Here is a 22,917-nt window from a genome sequence, read left to right as displayed (position 1 = left end):
CACTCCCGTTCAGAGTTAGAAGGAAAAAGATGGGCATTAAAGGAGAGAGAAGAGTACTCAGAGAGAGAGAGGTAAACCAAAGCAGTGAGTTACAGACACTGAAAGAGAAGGGCAAAGTCAAATGGGCCACATGCTGGAAGAAGGGTCAACAAAGATATGGACACCCCGCACCCAGAATACATTAGGACACATCAGATTTTAAGACATTAAGTAATGAGTTGAGTAGTGAGAAAGTAAAGTCAGGAAATACATTACATTGATAATTTTTTGCGATGACTGTTAAGAGAAAAGACAGGATAATTACACTAATTATATTACACTTTACAGTCATAGAGTACTTCCACATTCATTATCTCTTCTGATGAAATCTCAAGGGGACAGTCCTGTAGGTAGATGCGTGGAGAAAGATGCAGCAAAGGGATAATCGAAGATGTAAATAGAAGTCAGTGTAATGGATGGAGTTAGTTTCCCAGGGAAGTGAAAGAGTAAAGATTTCGGTACTGGAAAAGAGTTGGGAGACTTCTAAGATAGAAAAAGCAACAGTGAGTTGTTAAAGATACCACTTTGAGGTAAAAATATTTAAGAAAGATTCACGACTAAAGACTTGAAAGTCAAGGTAACCCTGAATGGAGAGCCCAAATGACAGGAGAATTGTGACACAAGTGGGGAAATACTGATGTTGGCATAAAAAGTCAAAACACTGTCTCCTCCCCAGTCACAAGCTCCTCAGATCCCTAACATAACACCACCTTCTTCCATGAACGAAAGGGTGAGTGGACACTGAAGTACTGGAGCCAAGAGCAAACAATTCAGTGTCTTAAATAAACCCAGCTGAGATTTTTGGAGAAGTTCTTCCACTATGGAACTCAATTTACAAGTCTGCTTTGAGTTCCCACCGCCAATCCCCTCCACAGGAAGCAACAGCATTAAGCAAGCTGTTAGAATAATGTGTTCCCCCAGGACTTTTTCAAACAACAGGATGTCAGTCTGTGGTCCAGCCTCCAGCCACCCTTTAGAGAGTTCTGCTTTTTCTTTCCTATTTTTTTTAACATTTATTTATTTATTTGAGGAAGAGGGAGGGAGAGAGGAAGAGGGAGAGGGAGAGAGACCCAAGCAGGCTCCATGCTTATTGCAGAGCCCAAAGCAGGCCTCCATCTCAAAACTGTGAGATCATGAGCCAAAATCAATAAGAGCCAAAATCAATTAAGAGTCAGTTGCTTAAACGACTGAGCCACTCAGGCGCCCCTAAGAGTTCTGCTTTTTCTAAGATAATACCCAAGTGTCTGCAACTTTCTCCATTAAAAGACATGCATGATAAGAAATAAATTTAAGTCTGTACTCTCTGAGCTAATACACTGGGAGGCAAAAATTTGTTAAGTTTCCCTTTTAGGTTGAAATATCTGCATGACCTGTCCACTTGGGCCCTTATCTTAGCCAGATATCCTGAGATTCTAGTCTTTTGGCTCTTTAAGCCAACTCTACCATTAAATATTAATTTCTTTATTACATCCCATAGAAGATAAAGGTTACTATCTTTGCTTGCTCCAATAAACTTCCTTCCATGAAGGGGAAAGGAAACCCAACACCTTCTAATGATAAGGGTGGACATGCACTCTTGATTGGACCAATCATATTGCCCCATCTTCCTGCTTAGTGTATGGTTTGGGAATGAGTATACAAGCTCTACTGATCGAATACAAGTCATTCTTGGGATTGTTTCCAGGCTGGAGCCAAAGGGGAAGAAATCCTCTTTGTTTGCTGGTAGACGAGCTTCTAGTGACCACAGTTACTAGAAACCATGTTCCCTAGCATGGAGAAAGAGATCTGAAAAGAGAACCAGAAACACTCATCAGAAATGATTGTGTATGCCAAGTGTTTCTGACATTGAATCCAGACATCTCTAGGACCAGTTCCCTACATCCTGTGTTTGGGTTACACCAGCCAACAAATTCTCCTTTTTGTGTGTGCAAGTTTGGATTTTGCCATTTGCAACCCAAAGTACCACAACTTATGCACAGAATACCTTATGCATACAAGGTGCTTAATAAATATATATTGATTATTTACTTGCTTCAGTTTTACTGATTTTTCTATACCTTTTGCTTCTGCACTTGTTTGTGTGATCTCCAACCTCATTCTCAGTGAGGCTTGATCAAAAGTAAGGTCGCAATTTTCTGATAATAACTGGTAGCCCTAGGCCTCCAAAAATGGCCAAGGCCATTTAATTTGTCTGTTTCAGTTTCCTAATCTGCAAAACATGACAAATAATAATAGCAGCCACTTGGGGCACCTGGGTGGCTCAGTCGGTTAAGTACCCAGCTTCAGCTCAGGTCATGATCTCGTGGTTTGTGGGTTCAAGCCCTGCATCGGGTTCTGTGCAGACAGATCAGAGCCTGGAGCCATTTCAGATTCTGTGTCTCCCTCTCTCTCTCTCTGCCCCTCTCTTGTTCACACTCTGTCTCTGTCTCAAAAATAAACAAACATTAAAAAAAAATAGCAGCTATTTATATAGCATCTACTATATTTCAAGTACTGGCCTAATGCTTAACATACATTATTCTAGTTCCTAATGGAACTTTGTAACACATGCATAACGATCCCCATTTTATAGAGGGGGAAGCTGGGATTCAATGAGGTGAAGTGAACTGACCAAGGTCATATAGCTTGAGTGACAGAATTCTGATCCATAGCCAGGTCTGTCTGAGCCTGTTCTCTTTTCAATGTCCTATGATGCCCTACTTATTCAAAAAGCATTTGCATGTGTGTAATAAGATAATGCAGGTAAAATTGCTCTAAAAATAAAAAGCGATCAAAAATTGTTCTCCAGTTGGCAACAAAAAATGTGGAACTGGGCCCAAACATTAGCAAGGAAGATTTAGGCTTAGGACATTCTGACTACCCCAATTATGGCGTTAGAAAGAGTAATTGAAAAAATAACAGCTGAATCTTATATAAATAAGAAATTTTTATGAAGAGACAAAGTGTAGCCAAGTTTCTGCTCCATTTCTGAAGCCTCAATAAAACTCCAAAAGATAAAAGTTAAGTTAGCTTCGCTAAGCTAGGGAGACATTTCTAAGTCTCCTCATTGAACCATCAATATGGAGGACGTGTCATTTCCTTCACGGCCCCATTAATGAAGTTGCTTGTAAAATATGAACACTTTCACTTACAGATCTGGATGGCAATATCACTGGTGTTTAAAACAAACAAACATATAGTCCCAGTTATATGGAAACAAACATGACAATAAACTATTTAAAAAAAAAAACATATAGTCATGGTGTCTATGTACCATTAAAGTACGCAAATCCCATTTTTGTATAAGTTTAACTGATAGAAGGTTAACACCAGGGCTACATGTTAAATGACACTTTGTAGTAAAACGGCTGTGTTCCTCAAGCAAATTTAAGGAAATTTCAAACAAATTCAAGGAAACCACATTATGAACTGTCTGTTAAATGTCCATTTTCTTCCTTAGACTGTGGGTACTTTGGGCATAGAAATTATGTCTTACTCATCTTTTTATCTCTAGCATGTAGTATAGGTGGAATTTGGCACAGGCTGCATTAGTACTTTTGTGGGTCCTCAGAACTTTAGCCAGCATGGACCTCTTCCACTATAAAAAATATTAAAAATTGTATTTTGTGACCATATTGGTAAAAAGATGAATATATTAGTCCTATATATTTAAACATTTTCTTTGACCTAAAATTTCTTTTTTTTTTCCTTCTGATTTTAAAAGAAGTTAAAACATTTGCACAGGCCCCTAAAAGTACTATGGGCTCCAGGTGCTATGCCTGTCTTGCATATGGATAAGTCAATCCTGTTATGTGTTAAATACCATTTGGTTGAATGAATGAAATGAATAAATGATTTAAGATTAATATTTAATGGGTGGTAGGAATTCTTAAAGCTTCTATTTTGGAGTAACTTTCAGCTTATTTTCAAAAAGGAAACAATTAATTTATAAAATTAGCAAATAGTACTAATATACATTTCATCTGAAGCCAACTACTGATGTGCTACTGTAAACAAATTTAAAAACCAAAAGTAGTACAGAAAAAACTCATCAAAGTAGCAAAATACATATTTTAAAATAATATCACACATTGTTATAATTTTGAATAAATACAACACACCTCTTAATAAACTTTAACTATTTTCTTTTATAAACTCTAACATTCCAAGAAAGTCAGTTAATAAGGTAGATGCTTAAAAAATGGGGGTTTAGGGCCACCTGAGTGGCTCGGTCAGGTAAGCCTCTGACTCTTGGTTTGGGCTCAGTTCAGGATCTTGCGGTTTATGAGATCAAGCACTGTGTCAGGCTCCACGCTGCCAGCACAAAGCCTGCTTGGGATTCCCTCCCTCACTGCCCCTCCCCTGCTTGTACTCTCCTTCTCCCTCTCAAAATAAATAAACTTAAAAAAATGTAGGTTTAGGGTCGGGGGGGAGGGGAGAAAAAAATGTAGGTTTAGGGGCACCTGGGTGGCTCAGTTGGTTGAGTGTCTGACTCTTGATTTCAGCTCAGGACATGATCTCATAAGATAGAGTCTCATATCGGGCTCTGTGCTGAGAAAGCAGAGCCTCCTTGGGATTCCCTCTTTCCCTCTCAAAATAAAATAAATTTTTAAAATGTGGGTTTATGCTTGAAGCTGCATAATTATTGACTACAATTAAGTTAAACACGTGCCCAAAATGCTAGACCTGCTGCCTTTCATGACACTGCTTTTGGAACTCAGCATTTCTCTACTGTTGTTTTCAAAGACATCTTTTTTAAATGGGAAATTGATTGATGAAATCTTACCCATGAGTAAATGCTAATGCATACACTAAATTAAAATGCTGTCATTTTATAAGAAAGCCTTACTGGCTAACTGTGCCATTTCTTCTAGTAATTCAAAGTCTAGTGTTTAATTTACAGAATGAAATGTGGAAATCAATCATTCAGTTCCTAGTATGATAAAACTGATTTTCAAAGTTATGTTTCGGGAAGCAACCAGACTGACTCATTCACTGACTTAAAACTTGGAGTATCATATCTGAGCAGTTTTCCCCACTTCAAAATGTACTGAACAATGCTCAAACTATGAGGAAGCATGTTTGCACTGTCTAGACAGAGTTGTATGCAAATTTAATATCTGGATAATAATTCAGATTCACCGTTCCAAAAAAAACAGTATCATACATACAAAGTAGTGCTAGTATCTATGGGATGGACATTTACCAGAATTGCTCTTAAAGGCTACATAATACAAGGGCATTAAAGCTGCTTAAATTAATTAACCATAGATACTAAAATGGATTCAGCTAATGGATTCTGCCTCTTCAGAGAGTGCCTCTTTTAATAATAAAACAAAAGCAAAAAAAACACATTTTCCTCCCTATTTTCATAACATCTCGCCATCTGACATAACATCTCACCATCTAAGGGCAGGAGGGAGAGCGGGACTTGCTCACACCATCCCTGAGCCCGCAGGAGGGAGAGGTCATCTAGTGATCAGACACTCCTGCTTCTCCTCTCCAAGGGCAAATGGGCTGCCTCAGCAGCTGTCACATCCTGCAGCCCTTCGAAAGAGGAAACCAGTCTAGAGTTTCACACTTACCTTCTGCATTGCATTACCCAAGTGGCAGTCCCGCCTGATCCTTGTAAAAGCCTGTTATATATGGAGGTGGTGAAGGTTTTGATGGATCAGTAAACAGGAGGGCATTTATGTTTGGGACGGGGCACTATCTGGCTCAGCTATCTGCCATCTATTGGATTATTGCAAGAGAGAGAGATGAAACAAGCAAAGAGTGGAAGACATACAAGGTCATTTGGTCCATCTCCTGCCGGTAGGTAGAATCACATTCCCATGCCCAGCTGAACCAATAAGGGTCTTGTAATGAGACTGCTAGGTACCCAAGGCAAATAACGAGGAGCTTCAAAGATCTGGGTTGTGAACCCACAAATCACAGCAATTCAACTTGCCGTTCAGTCAGACAAGCCCCTGTTTTCCCATGTTTCCCACACGATGTCCTGCTTTGGCCCTCTTATTGCTCATTAGCAGTTCCAGCAGAGGGCAGGCAGGGGAAAGAAGAGGCATATGTTAGAGCAGATGATGGAGAGTCTTCTGAACATGTTAAGGCAAATTTTCTCAATTACTAACACCAACAACAGTCTTTTTGTCCAAATGTTGTTCATGTTGTTGTCTGCTGTGTATCTGTCTATGTAAGATACTGCCAGTGTTCTGGGTCTCCTCTCTCAGGGAATTTACAGTCTGGTTTGGGAAGGCAAAATGAAGACACATGAAATAGTGAGAAAGTCACGCTCTAAAGCCATCCCAAATCTATCCCAAGTAAAGTCGTGGTTCCAACAGAAAGAAGACAGGTCTTTGACTGCTGATGGTGCTAACATTTACAGACTAAAAGTACAAATTGAAGTAAATAATTAGTGCAGAGAAGTGGGCAAATGTAATTGCTGAAAATTCTCTGAAGAGACTTGGGTGACAGCCTCGTAGAGAGGACTTGCAGGCATCCTGTTAGAATTTGGTTTATGTGGAACAGGTCTCATCAGATCTCAGCACCAGGCCTCTGCAGTGATCAACCAAAGTGAAGGGCCTGGTTGGCATTCAGGCCTGGTTGGCATTCCTGGAGGAAAAATATTCCGTATCTTTCCATATCATTCATTAAGGCCTGTGTCACAGTGTCATGAGCAACTTGCTCTGGGGAGGTCTTCATCAGATAAACAGGGCTGCAAAATTCATAGCCAAGGAATGCGGGCTGGAGAGGCACTCCCAGCCACAGCTGCTACCTGAACACCCAGGACTGGCTGGGGACCAAGGAGACATGCTGAAACCAGGAGCCTCGGCGACGAATGGCAATGTTATAGCCGCTTAATCCCGAAATGAAAAGTAATTGCTTCTGGCTTAAAGAATAAAGGAAAAACAAGATCAGCCTTGGCTGAATTACATTTTTTCCCAAAAACAACCATGCTGTAGACCAAGGTTCTAAAACCTGCTTGGTATTTGAAAACGTGAGGAAATGGATGTTTTCTGTCAATATAATTTAAATCCATCTAGAAGCACTGATATGTAGGAGCGCCTGAATGCAAATACATTTTGATTAATATGATTAAACCAAATATGTGTACTTTCAGCTATAAGGGAGGGCATCTAAAATTTAGCCTCCCTACATATAATTTTAGAAAGTTGGTCTTCAAAATAGCTGCTTCTTTCTTTTCTTTTTTTCAGAGCATTTTCTACTGAAAAGTCTCAGCAGAGGCTACCAGAACTCCTTTTTTTGTACAGATGAAACTGAAAATGGAAAATATGGGAGTAGGGGGAGTGGAAAGATATCTCAACACTTGTCATATATTCCTGTGATGAAATTGTCTTCTCTATAGAAAAAAGAATGCATAAAGGAACTGCTAGAAGTTTAAATTATTGCTTGAAGGATCTAAAGACGGCTTTAACCCACAGCTGAGTAGGTAATATTCGTATTTTTACTTATTTACCTCTCAAGGGGCTACAGAATGGCAAATGTCAGATTTTCTGTAAAGAGAATCTCCATTTTCTGGAGAGCAAGAAGGCAATGACAAAGAGCAAAAACACAGCAAGAGCGAGAAGAAACAAATCTTGCCTTCAAGTTTCAGTTTTTTCAGTTTTAAATATATGTATTAATTTAAAATATTTGTGGCAGAATCACAATGATATAGAGAAAACCAATTAAACTATTTCTTATTTCCTAGAGCCATATAAAATTGCCTACATAAACAGTGATTTCACATGGCTTCACTTAATACCGTACGCCTTCACAGGAATACCATCAGCCAATAATAACCTGTAAGGAATAAAACCCAGTTTGTCTGCCTGCCGTCATTCCGTACAAATACTAATATTACAAAACTAATATGACACAGGCTATCATACTGCAGGTGCTAACATGGAGGACATTCCTTATAGAAAAACCAAGGCTACTTACAGACATTATTCATAGCACATATTTCCTTTTTCATTAATTCAAAACAAAAAAAAATTAATCTTTATTTATTTTGAGAGCATGGAGAAGCAAAGAGAGAAAGAGAGAGAGAATCCCAAGGCAGTCCCATGCTGTCAGCCCGACACGGGGCTTGATCCCACAAACCATGAGATCATGACCTCAGCCGAAACCAAGAGTTGGTTGCTTAACTGACTGAGCCACCCGGGCGCTCCCTGATGCCAAGATAATTCTTTTACCAGAAGTTTTGTGAATACCACCAGTTTCTACATTTTATTTAACCTAACAGAAAAGCATCATGACACTTACAACTATGTCCACTTTCCCATGAGCACAGGCCAGTGGACTGTGCAAGGCTAGCCAGAGACCCGATACCTTGACACACGGTAATCACAAACATGAGGGCTTTTTTAAAATGAAAGGTGTCAGACAGCCCATTAAGTAAACAGCCATGAACAACACTGAGAATACAAAGAATATCCACAGCTGATGAATTGTGCTCTCTGCTGGAATATAACACATAGCCAGTGACCCTGAAAGCCACAGGATTTCCAAAGATGAAGGACCATGGCACTTAGCAACACTCTGAATATTTAAAAAAAAAAAAAAAAAAGCAGTCCTTTTTATATTAATATTCTGTCATTCTATGCCAGGAAGGGGTACTGAGTGTGGAGAGGGCCCTAATTTTCTTTTTTATGCCCAGCATGATTCAGATATTAGCACGGTTTCTATTCCCATTACAGAGAAGACTTAGATAAGCTTTCTGTTCTTACAAAACATGAGAGTAACCAAAGGAGATCTAAAGTATAACGTAAACATATATTTTAATGGAGATACACAGTACTTGCAAACATTGAGGTGATTAGAAAGTGTATGGAATGTTGTTCCATGCAGTTTTAACCCACATATATCACTTAGCAGGTTTAAGACAGTCTGGGTTTTCTATGTAAAAAAAATTAAAATTAGAAAAATCTCTCAGGTCAAATATTATTAAACCATCAATGACACATTTTCTTCGAACCCCCTTACTCCCATACCAGATGACCTTGGGAGGAAGCAACGATCTTTCTTTGCCCGGGGACTTCTATTACAGACTCACTCTTTAGTACTTGAATTTTGCTTTCTGGAATGACTGACAATTCAAGTATGATTTTCAGCATCCCCTTGGGTGAACTAACCTCCAAGTGCCTCACAACTTGCTTTCTGAAAAGAACTATATCTCTTCAAATTATACTTCATAAAAAGTGAAGATTAATGAGATTTTAAAATACAGACTTAATGGGGTTTTATCCTCCCCATCTCCTGGTCAGTATTCATCCTCTTCTTTAAGCATCCTGCTCTCCTCTTTTCCTAGTGTGAATTTTGAAGAGATTCTGAGAAATAGACCCTGGGACAGCAGAGGTGACTTTACTGAGGGTTGCTTCACCTGAACCCAGCAGGTAGAGGACTTGACGCGCTTGCTGCATTTGGAAAACCTGCATTTGGAAAACACAGCAAGCAGAGAAGCTTAGAAAGTTTCCCAGGACTGCTCTAATACTGACTTCGTTTAATTGCTTTAAAAGATGGTTGACTACGTAAAGCAAAAACAGTAACAACTGTGGGGCTTTCACTTATGAAGGAGTAGGACATATGACACCAATAGTGCAAAGGACAAGCTGGGTAGCAAGATGTCTACTTTTGTGAGTTTGTTATACTACGTGTGTAGTGATATCATGTGAAATCATGGTAGACTCTGTTAAGATACATGTGACAATTCCTATATCGGCCACCAAAAAAGAAAACAAAGACGTACAGCTTGTAAGCCAATAGAGGAGACAGAGTAGAATACTTAAAAATTCTCAGGAAATCCAAAAGGAGGAAGGAAAGGAGAAACAAAGGAATATAAAAACAGAGGGACAAAACAAATAGATGGAAGGAAACAAATAGCAAGATGGTAGATGTAAGCTCAACATCAACAATGATATTAAATGTAATTAGACAAACGACTCTAGTTAAAAGACAGAGATTATAGAACCATGTAAAAAGACAAAAATGAGTTTATAAGACAGATGTAGGTAAAAAACTCCGTTTACATAGAGATGTACAGTTTATAAGATAAAAGCTTTAAATATAAGGCATAAGTATAAAGAATAACAGGTTAGAAGTAAAAGGGGAAAAAAGATATATTTCTATTCCATAGCATTGACCTATTTTTCTGTCCTTTTACCAATACTGCAATGAGTTTATTAATTGCAGTTGAATTTCATAAGATTCCCAGGTGATTCATATGCACACTAAATTTGAGAAGTAATGGATAGACAGCCCTTTGGAGGTGTTTGGCAGTGATAATAGGAATATTTATGGAATGCATATCAAAAAGAGAAAAATATCGAGTATTAGAATTCTACTTGGTCCATGATCCAAGCAAGGTAAGTTATTAAGCAATTTATTTAAGGTCATAGAAATGAACCAGGCCCCAGATTTCGATTCCCGGACAACTATAGTGTCCACTAAGAACTTAGCACTATAATTAATAGTGACATTAATTCAATAACAAGGAAAAAAGAAATTTCTATTGATTCACATATTTACCATTTTCAACATTCTTCATTTTTCATGTTGATCTGAGTTTCCATCTGGTATTGCCTCCTTCACCCTGAAGACACTAACATTTCTTAAAGTACATGTCTACAGTTGACAAATTCCCTCAGCTTTTATTTGTCAATGTTTTCCTTTTTCATTCTTTCTTTCTTCTTCCCTCTTTCTTTCCCTTTACTTCCTGTTTTCTTTCTTGCTCTTGCTCTCTATCTTTTTATTCCCTTCATTTTTGAAGGGAATATGTTTCTAATTCCATGTTAACAGGTTTTTTTTTCCTTTCAACACTTTAAAGATGTTATTGCATTGTCTTCTGGCTTGTGGAAAAGTCAGATTATTGTTCCCCTAGATCTTGTGCAGAATGAGTTTTCCCCCCTTCGGCTGTTATTGTTTCTCTTTGGTCCTTGCTTTTAGATATTTGACTATGTTGTGCTTAGAAGTGGTTCTCTTTATTTCTATCCTCCTAACAGTTCATTGAGTTTATAAAACTCATAGGTTAATATTTTTCATCAAATTTGGATTTTTTCCCAGCTCTTTTCACTGAAAAAAAAAAATATATATATATATATATTTTATCCCAGTAACCCTCCCCTCTCCTTCCTGGGACTCCAGTTTCATAGATGTCAGGCCATCTTCTACTACCCTACAAGTCCATGAGACTCTGTTCATTTATTTCTAGCCTTTTTTCTCTATATGTGCTTCAGTTTGTATAGTTTATATTGCCATTTTTAAGTTCACATTTTTTTTTCCTTCTGTATAATGCAATTTACTATTAAGCCCATCTAGGGATATTTTTTTTCATTTCAGAGAGTTTTCAGTTCTAGAATTTCTAGTTATCTTTTATTGTTTTCATTTCTCTAGTGAGACTGCTCCTCTATTCAACTGAGTCTTTATTTTCTTTTAAATCCTTAAACATATTTATAAGAACTATTTTAAAGTCCTTGCTTGTTAACTCCAACATTTCTGTCATCTCTGGATATGTTTAATCCCTGAAGATGATACTGAAAGATAACTAAAACTCAAACAGAAAAACCAATAGTTTTGTCAGAGATCACACATGCTCAACGATTAGAATGCCAAGTACCCTAACCTCTTCCTGTCACCTGGAAAGATGGGTGAGGGGTCAAATGCCCTCCTCATTGCCACTTGCATTCATTGCCTCCTTCTCAATCCTTTATGGCTTAATCCTGGCGGGAGCAGCTTCACGGGTCAGTGCCTCTCTGAGATATTGTCCTTTTGGTACCACCATTGCTACCACCACCGCTGCAATCTTTCCTTCAGTGCTGCCGCCACTGGCCCAGGGCTGCTCCAGGCCAGGCAGCTTCTCTCTGCAGTCCAGGCTGGCATTAAAGAGCCCTTGTTGTTTCTCCTCTGGGTGTCCCAAACGATGGCCCTACCTCTCTTGCTTCCTACTGCTTCTCTCTGCAGAGTTGAGGGGAAGCCATGGAGGAAATGGGCTACCAGAACACGCAGGGCCTCCTGCCTACCTTTGTCCCCTGAGGTTGGGTCTGTTTCTCCTCCAGCCAGATTTTCTCACCATCCACAGCTACTGGCCAGAGGATTGATTTCCCCCTGGTGGTAGCTCTTGTTGAACAAAGATGCATTAAACTGCTAAGTATTTGCTAAGAACTTGCTATGTGTAGAGAATCCTATTGCTCGTCAGGAAAGAACTAAATAAATACACAGATTAATAATTTAAAACCAAATATTATGCTTTGGTAAGAGTCCTCTGCTTTAAAAAGTTGAGATCTACTGAACTCTATAGATGTTCTTTAGTCTATCTGTAGGTTTCACAAATTGATTTGACAAATATAGAGAACGTGAAATGTACCAGGTTCTATCCCCAGTGCTAAATATATGATAGACAAGATGCCTGATCTCACAGAGGCTACAATAAACAAATAATAGCAGTTATTAGTAAGTACTATATCAGATAGTGGTCAGTGATCTGAAGAAAATAAAGCAGAATAATAGGATAGAAACTAATGAGAGGAAAAATATTGGATGGGAAGGTGAAGAAAGGTGTCCGAGAAAGTGACATCTCAGCTGACTGACATGAAGTTCTAGGGAAAAAGACAATCCAAGCAGGGGGACAGCAAATTTATAGGGATGTAATAACCCAGGCAGTGAGTGATCAGAAATGAGGCCAGATAGAAAACCCAGCCCAGGTCAGGTAGTGTTTTCAAAGCTACAGTAAGGAGTTTGGATTTTATTCTAAATACAGTGCGAAGGGGGCACCTGGGTGGCTCAGTCAGTTGAGCGCCCAGCTTTGGCTCAGGTCATGATCTCACGGTTTGTGGGTTCAAGCCCCGTGTCAGGCTCTGTGCTGACAGCTCAGAGCCTGGAGCCTGTCTCTGGATTCTGTATCTCCCTCTCTCTCTGACCCTCCCCTGCTCACACTGTCTCTCTCTCTCTCAAAAATAAATAAAAACATGAAAAAAAGAATTTTTTTTAAATAAAAAAATAAATACAGTGAGAAGTACTGGGAAATTTCAAAAGGGAATAACATTCTGTGATCACTTTGGCTTTGTGTAGGGACTGATTGGAAAGGAGCAAGAGTGTAAGACCCCAAAACACACAGGAGCTGTTGTAATGTAAGAAGAGATGGTTCTATAATTCCATGAGATAAGTGTGTGTTCTATTAGATACTTTTTTTAATGTGTTTTTATGTGTGTTTTATTAGATAATTCCTTTTGAATTAGATAGCTCAATTAGATAATTGATAGCCCATCATGCAGGATACTGGATCTACTATGTGATAAAAATAGATGACAAGGTCAATGGCCTCAAAGACCTTTCTATAATTTAATGGAGATGACAGGTAAAATTAGAGAACAAAGGGTGATACCTTGTTGGGGCAATAAAAATGGGCAGAGGTTAGCAGACTCTTGACGATAGTCTTTGGCTAGGGTAAAAACATCTAGGTCACCCTACCCTAAATCACCACAGCACTACAGAAGAGCCAAAGAAACCATCATCCAAACCTTGAATCCTATTTACATAACCAAGCAAATTACAAGCAAATATAACCATAATTGCCAAATATTTACTGAGCTCCTAGAAAGTTCCAGGCACTGTGCTAATGTTCTGCATGAATCATTTGATTCCCCCAGAACAGGACTATAATAATGATTATCATTCCCATTTTCTGGATTAAAAATGCATGGCTGTTGGACATGGTAACTTGCCTAACGCTGCACAGAGCTACAAGACTAAGAGCTCAGCCTGAAATCCTAAACAGTCTGACTCCAAATCCAACCTTACAAAGATGAGGCTAATGTTTCCCAATGTTACCTGAGGTTAAGAATTAGGTGTAGCCATTGTTAAAAATACAAATTACTCGTTCCTATCCCCCACTCCATGCCAGGTTCCCCAAATCAGAATCTCCAGGGAGAAGTCTAGGAAGCTATTATTTTTAATAATGGCCTTCAAATGACTCTATCTTATTCTTAATATTATAATTATTTTAATTATATATACTACAATGGAATAGGCCATATTCAACATAAAGAATAAATGGAGAATATAATACAAAGGAACAATTAAGGCTGGGGCATTTATCAGAGACTCCTTGGAAGAATTAAGTTTTCAGCTGGAGTTTGAAAGGAATGCTGAATAAAAGCAAGCAAGCAAGCAAGCATTGCAGGAAAGGACACCCTGAAAGAGATGAGAAGGAGAGGGTATGTAGGGCACTGATAAATATTGAGGTCCCGAGAAGAGGAGGTGACTTGATTTGGCACACACTTCACCACTCAGTTCTTACAAGAATCCGAGCAGGTTTGGATCATTTGTAGGTTACCAAAGCTGCCTACATCTTTGTCCTGATCTTAGCCAAGGTTGCCCTAGAAAGGCAATCCTTGAAACAAAACCTTATTATCATTCTCTTGGGTTAAAAAGTCAGAAAGAATCCTGTTCTCAGAATTTTTTTTAAAAAACTAAATGTTCATCTGATTTCCTGCAATAGACAAATGATCTCAGAAGGCAGCCTGACTTGCAATATAATAATAATTTTCCTTTTGATTCATGGACATTCTTAAGTACATTTCCAACTGGATGCTGTAGAAACCATGTCCTAAATTCTTCTACAGTGTTACTTTTAACAGGCAACTCAATCAACAGTTGCTCATCAGTTGCTGAAATATATTGGATTCCATGAGCAGCACTAGGGAGACAATATGTAAAATGTGGCTTTTAATCATGAGGGTTCAGACCCCAGTAGGAGAAGACAGACAACCAAATATGTAATTCCATTACAAGTCCTAGAATGGAGGTTTGTACAAAACGTCAGTCACTCTAAAGAAGGAGCAGCGGCTCTTGCCTGGCAGAGTGAGGGAAGGTGAATGGCCTTGCTTGCTGGGTTTTGGAAGACACACAGGATTTTGATGACAAAGGATAGAAAAAGTAGTCTGGACAAAGGAGAGGAAAGAATAACACACAGGTCAATACAAAAAAAAGTGAGCATTCAGTCATGCACGAGTCACACCCTGCAGCCCACAATATTTATTTTTTCAGTCTGCAGAATGTTTTTTAAAACATTACTTGTCCATGTTTAAAATGAATTCGTGTACAAACCTTTATTTCTGACTTACTGGAAATGCAAAGATTTAGCAATACTGGGCCCACATTCAACTGATCTTGAGTAATATCTACCCCCTTTAGAGTGAGATCCTTCTCCCTAGCCCATCCCAGACCCCACACCCACTACTGTTTTATTTCCAGCCCTCCCCATGGGCATGTGTGGTTGTGACCCCTGGCAGAGCACAGGCTATGGGGTTGCAGGAGAATGCCTTGAAAGAGAATGTGGTAGGAGAAGTCTGGAGCCTTGCTTGCCAAGTGGTTTCAGACTTTTCCATGTGGGTAATGGGGGAGGGTGAAGCAAGTGAAGCAAGGTAGGAAAATAGTGAGAGCTGATTTTTAGGAGAATTGTCTTTGGCAGATAACTTGGAGCATTTAGACGGAATTATGGCATATTTAGGAGGCCACCACAATAGTTCTGGAAAGAGATGATGAAGACTTGTAGTAGGAAGAATGGTGATGAAGATTGAGGCAAGGGAGCAGAGGCATAAACATGTTCCCAAATGTTTTTACAAAAATGTTTAAACATCTAGAAAAGCTGAAAGAATAGTACGATGAATACCAACCTCTACCCAGATTCAATATCAACTCAACAACTGTTATCATTTTGCCATATTTGCTTTATTTACACACGCACACACACACACATATGTGTGTGTATTTTGAAAGAAAGTTGTAGATATCATGACACTTCACACCTAGTCACTCAAATACGTATTGTTTAAAAATGAGAATTTTCTTACATGTTGCCACAATCTCATGATCACATCTAATAAAATTAATACTAGTTTCTTAATATCACATATCATGTCATGTAATATATAGCTCATATGGAAATTTTCTCCAATCATCTCCAAAATGTTTAGCTGTTTTTATCAAGCCAGGAGTAAATCAAGGTTCATGTATTGTATTTGGTTGTTATGTCTTCTTATTTTCTTTTAATCTAGAATAGTTCTTACTCTTTCTCCCCTGATGATAATGACTTTTGGAAGAATCCGAAAAAGTTGTCTTACATAGGGCATCAGAATGGATAAAAAAGAGAGACCTATTTTAAACCTGAGGACACCTTCAGATTGAAAGTGAGTAGATGGAAAACTTTCTATCATGCTACTGGACATCAAAAGAAAGGTGGTGTATCCATACTTATATCAGACAAACTAGATTTTAAACTAAAGGCTGTAACAGGAGATTAAGAAGGGCATTATGTAATAATTATGGGGTCTATCCATCAAGAAGAGCTAACAATTACAAATGTTTATGCACCCAATTCAAGGGCACCCAAACATATAAAACAATTAATCACAAACGTAAGCAATCTTATTGGTAAGAATATGGTAATTGCAGAAGACTTTAATACTCCACTTACAGCAATGGACAGATTGTCTAGACAGAAAATCAATAAAGAAACAATGGTCCTGAATGATACATTGGACCAGATGGACTCGACAGATATATTCAGAACTTTTCATCCTAAAGCAGCAGAATACACCTTCTTCTCGAGTACACACAGAACATTCTCCAAGATAGACCACACGCTGGGTCACAAAACAGCCCTCAATAAATACAAAAGAAATGAGATCACACCATGCACATTTTCAGACCACAATGCTATGAATCTTGAAATCAACCACAGGAAAAAGTATGGAAAGCCTCCAAATGCATGGAGGTTAAGGAACATCCTACTAAAGAATGAATGGGTCAACCAGGCAATTAAAGAAGAAATTTAAAAATATATGGAAACAAATGAAAATGAAAACACAACAGTCCAAACCCCTTGGGATGCACGAAGGCAGTCCTAAGAGGAAAATGCACTGCAATCCAGGCCTATCTCAAGAAACAAGAAACATCCCAAATGCAAAATATGACAGCACACCTAAAGAAACTAGAAGCAGAACAACTAAGAAACCCCAATGCCAGCAGAAGAAGAGAAATAATAAAGATCAGAGCAGAGATAAACAATAAAGAATCCAAACAAAACAAAACAAATCAATGAATCTAAGAGCTGGTTTTTTGAAAAAATAAACAAAATTGATAAACCCCTAGCCAGACTTCTCAAAAAGAAAAGAGAAGGAACCCAAATAGATAAAATCACAAGTGAAAGAGGAGAGATCACAACCAATACCACAGAAACAATTATTAGAGAATACTATGAAAAATTATATGCCAACAAAACTGGACAGCCTGGAAGAAATGAATAAATTCCTAGACACACACATGCTACTAAAATCCAAATGAGAAGAAATAGAAAATCTGAACAGACCTATAACTAGTGAAAAAATTGAATCAGTTATCAAAAATCTCCTAAAAAGAATCCTGGACCAGATGGCTCCCCAGGGGAATTCTACCAGACATATAAAGCAGAGTTAATACCTATCCTTCTCAAACTGTTCCAAAAAATAGAAATGTGAGGAAAACTTCTGGACTCATTCTATGAATCCAGCATTACCTTGATTCCCAAACCAGACAGAGACCCCACTAAAAAGGAGAACTACAGGCCAATATTCTTGAAGAACATGGATGCAAAAATTCTCAACAAGAAAATAGCAAATCAAATATGAAAAGAATTATTCACCAGGATCAAATGGGATTCATTCCTGGGCTGCAGAGCTGGTTCAATATTCACAAATACATCACATTAGTAAAAGAAAGGAAAAGAACCATCTGATCCTGTCAATAGATGCGGAAAAAGCATTTGACAAAATACAGAATCCTTTCTTAATAAAAACCCTCAAGAAAGTCGGGATAGAAGAACATACCTAAACATCATAAAACCCATATATGAAAAGCCCACAGCTAATATCATCTTCAATGGGGAGAAACAGAGCTTTCTGCCTAAGATCAGGAACACGACAGGGATGTCCCCTCTCACCACTGTTATTTAACATAGTGCTGGAAGTCACAGAATCAGCAATCAGACAACAAAATGAAATAAACGGCATCAAAATTGGCAGAGAAGAAGTCAAACTTTCACTTTCTGCAGACCACATGATACTCTACATGGAAAACCCGAAAGACCCCACCAAAAGGCTGCGAGAGCTGATACATGAATCCAGCAAAGTCACAGGGTTCAAAATCAATGTACAGAAATCACTTGCTTTTCTATACACCAATAATGAAGCAACAGAAAGAGAAATCAAGAAATTATCCCATTTACAATTGCAACAAGAACCATAAAATATCTAGGAATAAATCTAACCAAAGATATAAAAGATCTGTATGCTGAAAACTATAGAATATTTATGAAAGGAATTGAAGAAGACACAAAGAAATGGAAAAACATTCCATGAATTGGAAGAATAAATATTGTTAAAATGTCAATACTACCCAGTGCAATCTACACATTCAATACAATCTTAATAAAAATTGCACTAGCATTCTTCTCAAAGCTAGAACAAACAATCCTAAAATTTGTATGGAGTCACAAACGACCCTGAATAGCCAAAGTAATATTGAAAAAGAAAACCAAATTGGGAAGCATCATAGTCCCATACTTTAGCCTCTACTACAAAGCTGTAATCATCAAGACAGTATGGTATTGGCACAAAAACAGACACATTGGGGCACCTGGGTGGCTCAGTCAGTTAAACAAAAACAGACACATAGGCTAATGGAACAGAATAGAGAACCAAGAATTGGACCCACAAATGTATGGCCAACGAATCTTTGACAAAGCAGGAAAGAGTATCTGATGGAAAAAAGCCTCTTTAACAAACGGTGCTGGGAGAACTGGACAGCAACATGCAGAAGAATGAAACTAGATGACTTTCTTATACCCTACACAAAAATAAACTCAAAATGGATGATAGACCTGAATGTGAGACAGGAAACCATCAAAACCCTGGAGGAAAAAGCAGGCAGCCTCTTTGACCTCAGCCGCAGCAATTTCTTGCTTGACACATCTCCAAAGGCAAGGGAATTAAAAGCAAAAATGAACTATTGGGACCTCATCAAGATAAAAAGCTTCTGCACTGCAAAGGAAACAATCAAAAAAACTAAAAGGCAACTGACAGAATGGGAAAAGATATTTGCAAATGACATATTGGATAAAGGTATCCAATATAGTATCCAAAATCTATAAAGAACTTCCCAAACTCAACATCTGAAAAACAAATAGTCCATTGAAGAAATGGCCAGAAGACATGAACAGACACTTCTCCAAAGAAGACATCCAGATGGCTAACAGACACATGAAATGATGCTCAGCTTCACTCATCATCAGGGAAATATAAATCAAAGCCACACTGAGATACCACCTCACGCAGGTCAGAGTGGCTAAAATGAACAAATCAGGAAATCACAGATGCTGGAGAGGATGTGGAAAAATGGGAACCCTTTGCACTGTTGGTGGGAATGCAAACTGGTGCACTGCTTCACAGTGTGGAGGTTTCTCTAAAAATTAAAAATAGGGACACCTGGGTGGCTCAGTCGGTTAAGCATTTGGCTTCAGCTCAGGTCACAATCTGACGGTTCATGGGTTCAAGTCCGTTGGGCTCTGTGCTGACAGCTAGCTCAGAGCGTGGAGCCTGTGTTTGGATTCTGTGTCTCCCTCTCTCTCTGACCCTCCCCTGCTCATGCTGTCTCTCTCTCTCTCTCAAAAATAAATAAAACATTAAAAAAATTAATTAAAAAATAAAAATAGAACTACCTTACAACCCAGCAACAGTGCTACTAGGAATTTACCTAAGGGATACAGGAGTGCTGATGTATAGAGGCACATGTACCCTACTGTTCATAGCATCACTTTCTTTTTTTTTTTTTTTTAATGTTTTTATTTATTTCTGAGAGAGAGAGAGGGACAGCATGAGCAGGGGAGGGTCAGAGAGAGAGGGAGATACAGAATCTGAAACAGGCTCCAGGCTCTGAGCCAGCTGTCAGCACAGAGCCCGACATGGGGCTCGAACCCACGAACCGTGAGATCATGACCTGAGCTGAAGTCAGACGCTTAACTGACTGAGCCACCCAGGCGTCTCCTAGCAGCACTTTCAACAATAGCCAAATTATGGAAAAAGCCTAAATGTACATCAACAGATGAATGGACCAAGAAGATGTGGTTTATCTATACAACAGAATATGACTTGGCAATGAGAAAGAATAAAACCTGGCCATTTGCAGCAACAGAGAGGGAGATACAGAATCTGAAACAGGCTCCAGGCTCTGAGCCAGCTGTCAGCACAGAGCCCGACATGGAGCTCGAACCCACGAACCGTGAGATCATGACCTGAGCTGAAGTCGGACGCTTAACTGACTGAGCCACCCAGGCGTCTCCTAGCAGCACTTTCAACAATAGCCAAATTATGGAAAAAGCCTAAATGTACATCAACAGATGACTGGACCAAGAAGATGTGGTTTATCTATACAACAGAATATGACTTGGCAATGAGAAAGAATAAAACCTGGCCATTTGCAGCAACGTGGATGCAACTGGAAGGTATTATGCTGAGTGAATTAAGGCAGTCAGAGAAAGACAGATATCATATGTTTTCACTCATATGTGGACCTTGAGAAACCTAATAGAAGACCATCGGGAAAGGGAAGGTGAAAAAAAAGTTACAGAGAGGGAGGGAGGGAAACAATAAGAGACTCTTAAATACAGAGAACAAACTGAGGGTTGATGGGGTAGGATAGGAGAGAGGGGAAAATGGGTGATGGGCATAGAGGAGGGCACTTGTGGTGTTGTGTGTAAATGATGAACCATGAGAATCTACCCCAAAAACCAAGAGCACACTTTACATGCTGTATGTTAGCCAAGTTGACAATAAATTATTTTTTTTAAAAAAAGTTGTCATGTAGAATCTCTCACTTTAGGAATTCCTCTGTAGTTACTGAGTAATTTGGTTGTTCTTTGATTTCCTATATTTCCTATATATTTGAAGTTAGGTCTAAAGGCTTAATTAGATTGAGTTTAACACTTTTGGCAAGAATAGTTCATAAATGACTTTGTGAATTTCATCTGCATCATGTCAGAAGGAATATGATTGAAGGTTATCCCATATTATTGGTGTAGTCAACCTAGTAACTTACCAGATTGCTTCCTTGCAAGTCACCTGTGTGATGACACTTTGTCACTGTGTGAATATGTTCTGAAATACTCTTTCACCATTGATGATCCTTGCTTGAATCAATTATTTCATTGGGGGTTGCAAAATAGTGACTTTCAAATACAATCCCTCCTTCGTTGGTATTCTTTTCTAAAGATGAGTTTTCCCTCATCAACTAGGATGATATACACAATTCCACCTAAAAAGACAAAGTAAATGTTTAGTTCTTTTCCTTTTACTATCAGTATAGTAAAAGGATTTGTTACTTTGAACGGTAACAATTTCAGAGTAAGGATTTGTTACCTCTAATGATGTAAATGTTTTTTTTTTCCTTCTATTATTTTTTGGATATCACTATAGATTCATGACTTTTATATTTTCAATGTTTTGTAGTCAGTTACAGTTATCTTCAAATTGTCCAAATCTGTATAGTGGAAGCCCTTTAAAACTAGCTCTCACATCCCTTTAACGTGACCCCATAAATCCTTGAGCACTTCCTTGGTTTTTATCATCACAAGACATCCTAAGCTCACCTTGTAGTTTCCCAGCTCAACAACTAGAATGAGCTATTTCTCCAAAGGTCATAGTTTTCTTCAGTAGGTCAAATGATGACTAGAAACGAAAATATGGATCTAGATGTGTTTATTGCTGAAGGGATATCATTGATTCTATACGCTTCTAGTAGACAAAGCTAGGATGGATAGACAGTTGTGAGTATGCACATATATATTTTAAATTCATGAATCCATATTGATATGTTTCATTCAAATTTAATATTATAGTTTAATATTACAAGTATTTTCCTATGGATGGATGTACAGAAGTGGGTAAGGAGTTGTACATGTGAGGTAAGGAATAGAAAGGACAAGAAAGACTCCCTAAATTCTTCGATTGAGAATCTGAGTCTGGATGGATGGCACTGTTGCTGCCATATTACTGAGATAGGAAGTAAGAAGAAATAGGGGCGCCTGGGTGGCTCATTCGGTTAAGCGTCTGACTTTGGCTCAGGTCATGATCTCACGGTTCATGGGTTTGAGCTCTGTGTTGGGCTCTGTGCTGATAGCCAGTTCAGAGCCTGGAGTCTGTTTCAGATTCTGTGTCTCCCTCTCTCTCTGACCCTCCCCTGCTCCCCTGTGGTCTCTCTCTCTCTCATAAATAATAAAACATTAAAAAACTAAAAAAATAAGGAAGTAAGAAGAAATAGAAAAATTCCTGGTGTATGGGTGAGGGATGAGAACTCAACTATATATAGCTCATTGTTTCATTATATTAGTTGTAAAATTAAATAATCTATTTAAGAAGTGACACACACGGGTGAGTCAGCATCAAGGATTTTACATAGGAGTAGAAATGTAAGCTATATTCAAAGTACCAGCCAAGAGTAATCTAACATTGAGTATTCTTCACACATTTTTAACATCTGCCAAATCTCTGTACCCCAGTTCATGGATGAAGCCTGATACCCAAGTATGGCTTAATTAGGGTAAGAAAACTGAGCTCAAGCAAAGGAGGAAAGAAAGAAAAACATTAAGGTCAAGATATTCTGAGAAGTAAAGGAGAAACACTAAAAACAGCCCTGGATTTAAAACATGCTGTATAAGTTTGCCAGGGCTAACATAACAAAATACCCCAGACTGGGTGGCTTCCACAACAGAATGTTATCGTGTCACAGTCTGGAGGTTAGTAGTCCAAAAGCAAGGTGTTAACAGGTTTGTTTTCTTCTGAGTCCTTTCTCCTTGGCTTGCTGATGGCCACT

General features: G+C 38.5%; 1 long non-coding RNA gene across 2 annotated transcripts in view; it reads right to left on the bottom strand.

The window, feature by feature from the left end:
- Positions 1-8,781: 8,781 nt before the first annotated feature.
- The window catches only part of LOC120241655, an 80,504-nt gene continuing 66,368 nt past the window's right edge, over positions 8,782-22,917 (bottom strand). For both annotated transcript variants that reach the window (XR_005530915.1, XR_005530916.1), the window contains 2 exons: positions 21,145-21,360; positions 8,782-9,449 (listed from right to left, as the gene is read on the bottom strand). This is a non-coding gene — a long non-coding RNA (uncharacterized LOC120241655). The remainder of the gene's footprint in view (positions 9,450-21,144; positions 21,361-22,917) is intronic.

Source organism: Hyaena hyaena, unplaced genomic scaffold (genome assembly GCF_003009895.1).
Source record: "Hyaena hyaena isolate Hyena2069 unplaced genomic scaffold, ASM300989v1 scaffold_286, whole genome shotgun sequence".
NCBI lineage: Eukaryota > Metazoa > Chordata > Mammalia > Carnivora > Hyaenidae > Hyaena > Hyaena hyaena.
This window is presented reverse-complemented; position numbering and strand designations above follow the sequence as displayed.